This window comes from Mchenga conophoros, linkage group LG20 (genome assembly GCF_057382185.1).
Source record: "Mchenga conophoros isolate Kocher_MC1m ecotype Shallow Benthic linkage group LG20, M_conophoros_male_GT1.1, whole genome shotgun sequence".
In the NCBI taxonomy this organism is placed as follows: Eukaryota; Metazoa; Chordata; class Actinopteri; order Cichliformes; family Cichlidae; genus Mchenga; species Mchenga conophoros.
Window position 1 is genome coordinate 24,276,677 of NC_140545.1, and position 9,291 is coordinate 24,285,967.

Here is a 9,291-nt window from a genome sequence, read left to right on the forward strand (position 1 = left end):
CTGGATCAAAGGCATCCATGATGTGTTTCGTCTGGTCGTGTCAGGTTCAACCCAGGCGCTCAGTACAATGTGTCTAAATGAGAAGGTGTACAGCAGGTAGTTCTATTAAAAAGGCAGACACAACGCCCAATTGTGCAAGATGAAACCCTGGGGAGGCTCTGGTGCCAAAGTTGTTCTCAGCTTTCCAGGAACAGGACAAACCGGAAGATGTGCAATCATCTGTTACTGCTGTTACTATCTGTTTACTTAATGACACAAGAGGCTGTCACTGGACAATGGCACCTTGTATCTGAATTAATGGTCATAAAGCAGCTTCAGGCAACTGTTGTTGTGATGTGGCGCTGCATAAATAAAATTGAACTGAATTAACGTAATCTTTACACACTACTCACAAATATGTAATGAATGCTAAAAAAAAAAAAGCCAAATTGAGTGTACTTCATAATCTACCTTAATACCTCCAATATAGCAGATTTTATATCTTCTAAAGACAAAACCCTTTGTTACCAAGCTGACTCTTATCAAAAATAAATGAAAAAAAAATGTTAAAAGAAAACCTCCAACACATGCATTCGCACACACACACACACAACGGGAACAAGACAGACAGCAGGTGGTATTCGGGTAATAGTCGAGCATGTAACAGGTTGTGAGGCGGAAAGCTACAAATAAAAAGAACAGCAAAGAACAGGGGAGCCATTATGTTGGTCTTTTGTGACTGTACGGGGCCATAAATACCATTTATACTCTGAGGTATAGCTTACACAACCACGCTAGCCAATGAACAAATCTAGGCAGCAAAGCAGTGATGTGGAAGAAAATTGAAGATGAGCAGCAAGTCATGATCAGGTTGCTGGTTTAACATTATGCTGGATGATGTCATAGGTATACTGAGGAAGTCTTGTTTAAGGGACACCTCTGCATCTGTGTTCAACACCACAACAAGTGCCTGAATGAATTATTTACAGCACCCATGGCACTGATAGTCACACTGATATTTACTACAACACCGGTGTGTCTAACCAGTATAGGTACTGAGGAGCTCATTCTCTTGCTGTTTACTAATAAGACAGATGTTGTCATAAGACGGTTTCCAATATATGTAAAACATTTCAAGCCCTATAATATGGCCTTCACTTTCTAACCTGATAGGTGTTTAACAGTAGTAATACATTCAACTTGCCCAACAGGTCTCCTATTTCCTCAGCTCTGGCAGGTCGTCATCAGCTGTCAACAGGCTGGAAACCACCTACACATGACCTGAAATCTCATACCAGAGGCTGTGTTAAAGGCGCACACCCATAAGGAATGGTAAGGGGAATGCATGTCAGGATCAATGCACACTTTGTGCAACTGAAGAGCTAAATCTACCAGGTCATCAGTGTGTAGGGCATCTCACTACAGCTGAGAGCAATTTTATGCATTCAGAAACCATTTGCATTATTACACATCTTAAGGCAAATCTCTGGCCCCGGGTAACCAGACACCCTTTAGCCCACTAGAGGTGTTATTGGGGATCAGCATATATAAGCCGTGGCTTTGAATCTTTTACTCTGACCATGACATCAGGCTCCGCACGTAGACTGTGGGTCAACAATATTAAGTTTACACTGTAGGAGGAGACTTAAGCTGAAAGATGAAAGCCCACCTAACCTTCAAAACTTAACACCTGAGTATTGCTAATGTCTATGTATAACCAGCGTACCAATCTTTTCATGGCTGTTTTCAGCAGGACAACTTGCCATGTCTCAAAGCTCAAATCATCTCAAACTGGTTTTGTGCACATGACAATGAGTTTGCTGTACGTGAATGGCTATCCCAGTCACAGATCTCAGTCCAGCAGAGAACCTATGGGATGTGGTGGAAGTGGAGATTTGCATCATGGATGTGCATCTGACAAATCCGCAGCAACTGGAGAGGCTATCATGTCAACATAAAGAAAAATTTCTAATGAATGTTTACAGCAATTTGTTGAATCTATGCCACAAAAAACGTTCCACCACTTGTGCTCAGGAGGAGGATACTGTTACGGGAAAGGACACTTAAAGACACCTTTCAATATGTCCACTGAATTTGTTTAAACGTGGACAGCTAAAACCTTATACTAGCTTAAGATTAACTTTATCAAAAAGGGACTGTAACCTATCACCATGGGGTTTATTAGCTAATTTGGGACAGGGACAAGTTGATTGGTATCTAACAACTGCTTTAAGAGAAATTTAGAAAATAAATAAGTTATCCTTTAACATTAAAACAAGGCCCTCAGACACGTTTTAAAGTGCAACCTCTTGTGATTCCACGTGACCTCTGGCTCTTTTCTCCCTCTGCCTTCAAACAGGAAGGGATCAGAGGGAAACAGGCAGCTTGTTGCCACTAGAAACCACAGCCTTTATAAAGGAATTTCACCTTCACTCTGGAAGTGTGGGAGTCAGTCCCACTGGGAAGAACAAACTCAGTCCGTCCACAGATACAGCATTATTTTTGAACATGAACCCCTGGTAGCATCAGAGACTTACTGTAAAAAAACATTATCTACATTAAGCTGCATATGATACCTCTGCTGCTCTGTGGGCTTTCAAACAGCAGACGGAGGCGGAAGAGGGTGGGAGCGGGTGAGTGTGGGTCTATGAGACAGAGAGGGAAAAAAAGATAGTGTTTCTTATCTGAGACTAACTTTGTATTTAGAAAAGGCTCAACCTGTTGTTGAGAGAAGAGAGCCAAATCACTGCGCAAATGATGCTGAGAGTGTTTAGACTCCAAGGGGCTGAAAAAAGGGGATTATGTGAATCCTTTTGAATCCCTTACTAATCATTTTTGATGCATCTGTTTAGAAAAAGGGACAAAGAGACTTAAAGCTGTGCAACACAACTCTACAAAGCCAACATTAGATGAGGGGGCATCTGTTGTCATGTTAGTTATCCTTCGGCAACGACACCGACTAGGGGTATATAAACCCAATAAAGTTTTTTTTAGAAGAGCATTAGTGTTTTAACACAGTCCATTATGCAAATAGATATAATGGTGATAATCTTAACCAGCAGCGCGATGAATGAGTACAGCTTTATCGATTACTTGATTAAACACTTAGTCAGTCTAAATCACTTTTTACTGCAAATAAAATATATTGTTGGTGATTTTAGACAAAAGATGACATATCAAGAAATCACTATCGTGGCATGGATCAACTGATAAATTTAAAAAAAAAAGTATAATTTTAATCAGGTTTAATCAAGGAACAATAGAGTTGTTAGTTGCAGCCCTGGCATACATCCATTTCCCTCTTGCAATACACACTTCTGTCCTGCTGCCCTCACCAGCTGAATGACACAGGTTCAGCAACAAAGGCATGATTGCTCACCATTTCCCTGCTTGCTGATGGTACTATACACACTTCTAACTGAATGATCATGTTTGAAGTGTGTCACTATTTCTGCACAGCATATTCATCTGCAGCAGAGAGCAACAATTAATAATCAGACACCAATTCTTTTTCTGTGCTCAGTTAATTGTAAATGTTGCCAAATATTCTAGAACACATAAGCACCCATTCATAACTCATCTGTGTAACTTGTTGTGTGACAAATAAAATTAGAATTTGAATGTTGGCATTGCGTAACTACATAAGTGCTATATGTACAGTATATACAGTTACTTATGAGCTGCTAGATACAACCTTAGCACAGGGCTAACGCTGTACTCATACATGTAGGGTCAATTTACGGACTTATGTATTTGATTTGGGACAAAAAATGAGAACACCCAAAATAAAAGTAGCACATTCAATCAAGCACTGTAGCATTTTTTTTAAATTAAAGGTATAGCATGTAAAATTTTCACATAAAAAAAAATATCTACAAACAATGATACAGATATTATGTTTTGCTGACTTGTGTCATTTATCCAAAAATTTCCACTTAAGTTGAATGTGTCCTTTCACAATGGTGGCAGCTAGTTAGTTTTAATATTACTCTTATTATTCTTTTTGGGTCATAAAATAAAGTTTAACATATTTTCAGGCGAGAATGTAGCTGTGTAAACTTCAAATATCTGCTCAGTTTATCAAGACACCACATACTTTCAAAAGCGCTCCGACGTTTTCGGAGACATCTGTTACCCACTAGCATGATAGCTAGCTGGGGGAAAGGCTCACTAGAGCCCGTGAGAACACCGGACTCCTGGCAAATCGTTTTCAAACCCACCGCCGTCTTTCGCTACTCGGGTTAAACATGATATATAAGTCACTTAGATAACTTGTTATGTTATTGTTTGGCTTTTTTTAGTATTTTATTTGCTCCTGAGTGAATCGGTTTGGCGGAGATTAAAGTTATAGTTTTTACACAGCTGAATAAACATCAAGCAGACAACTGATCATCAGAAGTGTGAGATGCTCGAGAATTTACTCCGGTGTCCTGTTATATTTTAGATAGCAAGGAGTTTATTAAACTTCACCGAAACAATCTGCAAATTTCATTAAAATTTAATAAACTATCATTTTGTCTTTATTTTTAGTTAGCACATACCTTAAACACTTAAAGCTGTAAGATAATGATAGTTATATGAGAGCAGATGGGTGCTGGTGCAATAAGCTGTACGTTTTACGTCCAATGGATTTGATTAGTCGACTAATCACAAAAATAATCGGTGACTAGTCGACTATCAAAATAATCGTTTGTGGCAGCCCTAAGTAGCACTGAGCTACAATCGTGAAGTTAGCACACTTTTACTATTAACTATTTTTACACATTGGAAACAACCTGGAAACTGTAATACACAGACTTAAAAATATTTATTCTACGAAGGATGTACAGTACTGTGGAAGACTTGAGCCACCACTCTTTTTTTTTTTTTAACTTTACTTCCAAAAAGGCAGACTCTCCTGTAATTTTTAAAGTGGTCTTAAGCAACAGTTCTTCAGGATTTCTGACAGCTGTTTAGAGTTTTTCTTTGGACATTGGCTGCTTTTTACTCATTTTCAGTCCAGTCTTCATACCCGAATGAGTTTGTTTTTGTTTGTTAAGCTACTTGACACTAATCTGTGAATCATTTAGACATTAAAAAAGCACCTAACTCATAAGACACACCAGCGTTGTGCCTACACATAACAGACAACTTAAAAAAGAGAGAACTTTGTTAGGAGCTTGTTGTAAAAACACCAAATGTGTTCTTGTTTTTTCAGTTGCATCTACTAACAATGCCAAGATTATTCCTAACAGCTATTAGCTTAAAACTTACACATATTTCTGCATTTTGTGTGCCATGTCCCTAAAACACTTGAGGAAACTGGATAAGTGGAGGACAAAAAGACAGATTTTTAGGCCCAAACTATCTACAACAGATAAACAGTATCTGAAAATCGCATCCTTAAGAAATAAGAAAAAAATCCAGAAAAGACTTGACAGGACCTGGGAGATACATCTGGCCCTTCAGTTGATCCATCAACTGATCACCAATGGCTTATCAGAAAGGGTCAGTGGAAGGGTGGCTGTCAAGAGGCCATTCTTAAGGAAGAGAAGCAGGGAGAAAAGGCTAGGGCATGCCAGATTACACAAGACCTGGGCTGAAAATCAGTGGCAACAGGTCTTATTGGAGAGATGAATCCAAATTTTTAATTTTCTTTTAAAATGTCATTGTTATTATAGACATTCAGGAGAGAGGGTTAGCTGTCAATCAACCATCTGTAAACATGGTGGAGTCTCTGCCATGGTTTGGGACTCCATTTCAGTCAGTGGTGCTGGAGATTTTGTTAAAATTGATGATACTATGAATACAGAAAAGTGTTGTACGGTGCAGTGCCATATGGAAAGCATCTCATTAGCAACAGAATTATTTATCAGCATGACAATGATATCAAACACACTGCCAATGGAGTAAACACATACCTGGGTTAAAAAAAACAACAACACACACATAATGAAAACTTCAGTCATGGATTGGCCTCCCACAAGCCCAGACCTTAACATTATTGAAGCATTATGAAATAGCCGTGACAGAGATTAGAATAAAAGACAGCCAACATCCAAAGAGCTTTGAATGCCATCCAAGAAGGCTGGAGAACTAGTCCAGAAGACTACCATTAAAATATGCTTTTTTGGTCTTTTATTAGTAAAGATGCATTTAAAACACAAGATGTTTTAAAGACTTGTGCAGATAACTCACTCTACAACAAAAATCACACAATGTCTTTTGTTATCTTTTTGACTGAGCAATTCTTAGCAGCAGAACAGTCACAACAATACTGAAACTAGAAACAAATGACACTGAAATAAGGGACAGTTGTGGATGTATTACTGTCATGTAGAACAATAACTAAAATATAACAGGAAGTTATTTTAGTTATTGATCTTGCTAAGTTATCGATCGCATCCAATTTGAGTTAGAATCATATACATTCAAGGATTTTTTTTTTTTAAATGACGGGATGTTACACACCAGTGTATCAACACCGAAAGCAAGACAGCAAAAAAGCCTCTTATTTTTTCTATCAGAAAAATCGCTTCTTTACAGCACTCATTTCTTTTTTTTTTTTTTTTTTTCTTTTTTTTGCCTGTCCCGTTTGGCTCTTTTGCCATCAGAATTGTTGTCTAAAGGCAAAGAAAGATGCCCAACGGATTTACTTTACCAAATTGACCATCCCAGCCTTGCCATAATGGTCCATTTGATTCACCTTTTATTGTTTATTTTATTTTCACTTACTGAACATGGGACAGACTTGACTGGGGGAAAGAAGGGGAGAAAGAAAGAGGGAAAGAGAAACAGCTGAGAAGAGGGACGGGGGAGAAGGGCAAAAACCAAAAACCAACAGAATGAGCAGAAAAAGAAAAAAAAGAAGAAGAAAAGAAAAAAAATGCATATATCAATCACCTGGGTCACCTGCTGAGAAAGAAAAAAAGAAAACAAGCAGAAGAGAACAAGAGTAATAGAATAAACAACATCACAATGATATATGGGAATATGACAGTAAATACTAAATATTAAACATTATTGTGCAGCACATAAGATCAACAGAACACAGTGTGCTTTGAGGTAGGAGCCAAAAAGGGTGTAGTTTGTGGGTGTGATCACCCGTGTGTACACCTGTGAGCATGGACGCGCTTGTTTTTTGTTTTTTAAAAGGTTCCTTCATGTAATGATCTGCTAGAGGGTGTGGGGGGGCCACAGCCCCGTCCTCCAGGGCATGAAGCAGGTATGGAGGAGATCAAAACTCCAGACATCCAGAGGCCCCCAGAACACAAGAGACCAAGGAAGACCAACAGAGGGGCAGCCGCGCCACTACAGCACTCATTTCAACCACTGGGACAAATCTATTACATGCATAACTTTACCACAGTCCGATTCATTTTATCTTTCTGATCCAGCGTGTGCAGCTTTGCTGTAGGAAATGCAGCCTTCCTGCATGCATAGCCAATTATTAAACCCCTGTGACAGCCAGACAAGAATAAAGCAGCCTGTGTTAATCTTGTGACCTGATCTAGTATAGGCACATCTACACCACATCCTAAGCTGAGGTGTTACACTAAACTGTGCTAAGATCAGAGGAGGCATGATTTACACCTATAGAAGGCAAGGAGCTGTATTGTGTAAGCATTATGAAAATTAAACACACGCACACACACATACACAAAAAAGCAATACAAACATGTTAAACTCATAAAATAACTCTAAATTCTAAGCTCCCAACAGGGAAGGCACAATGTGAGTGAAGCAGGAACAGGAGGAGGAGGAGGAGGGCAACGTCATCGTGGTGGTCTGACCATCCGAGTGAGACATGAATGGCTGTGTTAGCAGTGCCCTGAAGGGGCAGCCAAGCTCTCAGCCATTTAGCAGAGTAAGCTGAACAGATAGTGGGATACATCATGTCACACCAAACCCTTCCAACCCTCTACATCCCTGCAGAGACAGATTCACCTATCAGTATAAAAGAGAAATGATTGAAAACAAACCTTTCAGTCCATTATAATGACACCGGAGTGGTCTTCCTTCACTGCAGAGGAGATGAGGACCTGCTACATCAGGCCCACGGGTCTTCAACAAAGAACACAAAAAGTGAGATGGAAACTGTAATCCTCTAAACGCTTCCTTGGCACATCACTGCTTCTCCCTGCCTGAGTATACGCCTGTGCGGTGCGTGTGTATGGGTGTCTCTGTCTGTCTCCTAGACAATGATAATAATAGGCTGCAGGGGGGGGGGGGGGGGGGGGGGGAATGCACCTCTGCAAAGAATACTAGGCTTCAGACTTAATGAGTCTACAGATATCCATCCTTATCAGACCATGAAACGTCTTTAGGACATCAGTCTGCATTAGAGAAAAACTGACTGAAATTTGATCAAGTGAGAGGTCCTGGCTAATATCTCAAGGCACAGAGGTGCATTAATATGACAGCTGGATAGTAAATTAAAAGTTAATTAACTGGGATTAAGATCCTACAATCAACTTCACAAGCAATAAAGCAAATGATACGATGTTACCATAATGGCAGGTGGAAATTTTTAACTCTGTTACGCTGCTTATTTCCTGCTACACAAGACAAACCTACTGTACAAAACTACAGTATCCCACATATTTAATTATATTATTATTGACTGCCTCACTTCAAAACAAAAACAAAAACAAATAACGCTCACATACAAACACTAATGAAGAAATCACGGATATGAAATATATAGCGATTATTACGAAAGATAAGTCGAAAAAATCCGAGTTGAGCAACATTTAACGCAGAGACAAAGTTTCTTGCGTAAATAAGTAAAAATAAGCTTTTAAAATCGTTCAAATATTAGTTCAGTGCCGGTGTAGTGCTGTCAGTAAGCGACAGCAGTGTGTTAACGGACTCAGGTTGACAGTCCCGTTAGTGTGTCCTTACACAGAGCTGGTAATACGAGGCAATTTCCGCACCGACACTCTTACGGAGACCCAAAACGCATCACAGACACGCACAAACTGACCGTAAAACAACCCCAAAAAACTCGACTAAAAATATATTTCACACTTACATGGGTGGTCGCAAACTGTTGGAGCTGACGTTCAACGAGCAACACCCCTACTCCGAGTGCCCTCCACCCCTCGGCGCGCCCGCCCTCTCCCGGCTGACGTCATGGCGTAATGCGTAACCCAGCGGGAAAGAAAGCAGAAAACTGTGTTAGTAAAGATGACTCACTCGCATGTTTCAAAAACTGACACATTATATTGTTACAAAAAGCTTGTGGGAACAAGTCCATTAGAGCCCCGTGTTTTGCTACAAGCAAGCGAAACGCCACTCTTGGTTGTTGTTTTCTTGTTACTCAAAAGCGTC

At 39.7% G+C, this 9,291-nt stretch overlaps 1 protein-coding gene across 5 annotated transcripts in view; it reads right to left on the reverse strand.

The window, feature by feature from the left end:
* The window catches only part of tmcc1a (transmembrane and coiled-coil domain family 1a), a 46,777-nt gene extending 37,701 nt beyond the window's left edge, over nucleotides 1-9,076 (reverse strand). For 4 of the 5 annotated variants that reach the window (XM_085260914.1, XM_085260912.1, XM_085260910.1 and 1 more), the window contains exons 1-2: nucleotides 8,993-9,076; nucleotides 7,941-8,022 (exon numbers count right to left, since the gene is read on the reverse strand). The gene's annotated coding sequence lies outside the window, so the exon portion shown is untranslated. Of the gene's footprint in view, nucleotides 1-7,940; nucleotides 8,023-8,862; nucleotides 8,966-8,992 lie in introns of those variants that run through there. The other variant, XM_085260911.1, reaches the window with a different exon arrangement.
* Nucleotides 9,077-9,291: the final 215 nt, after the last annotated feature.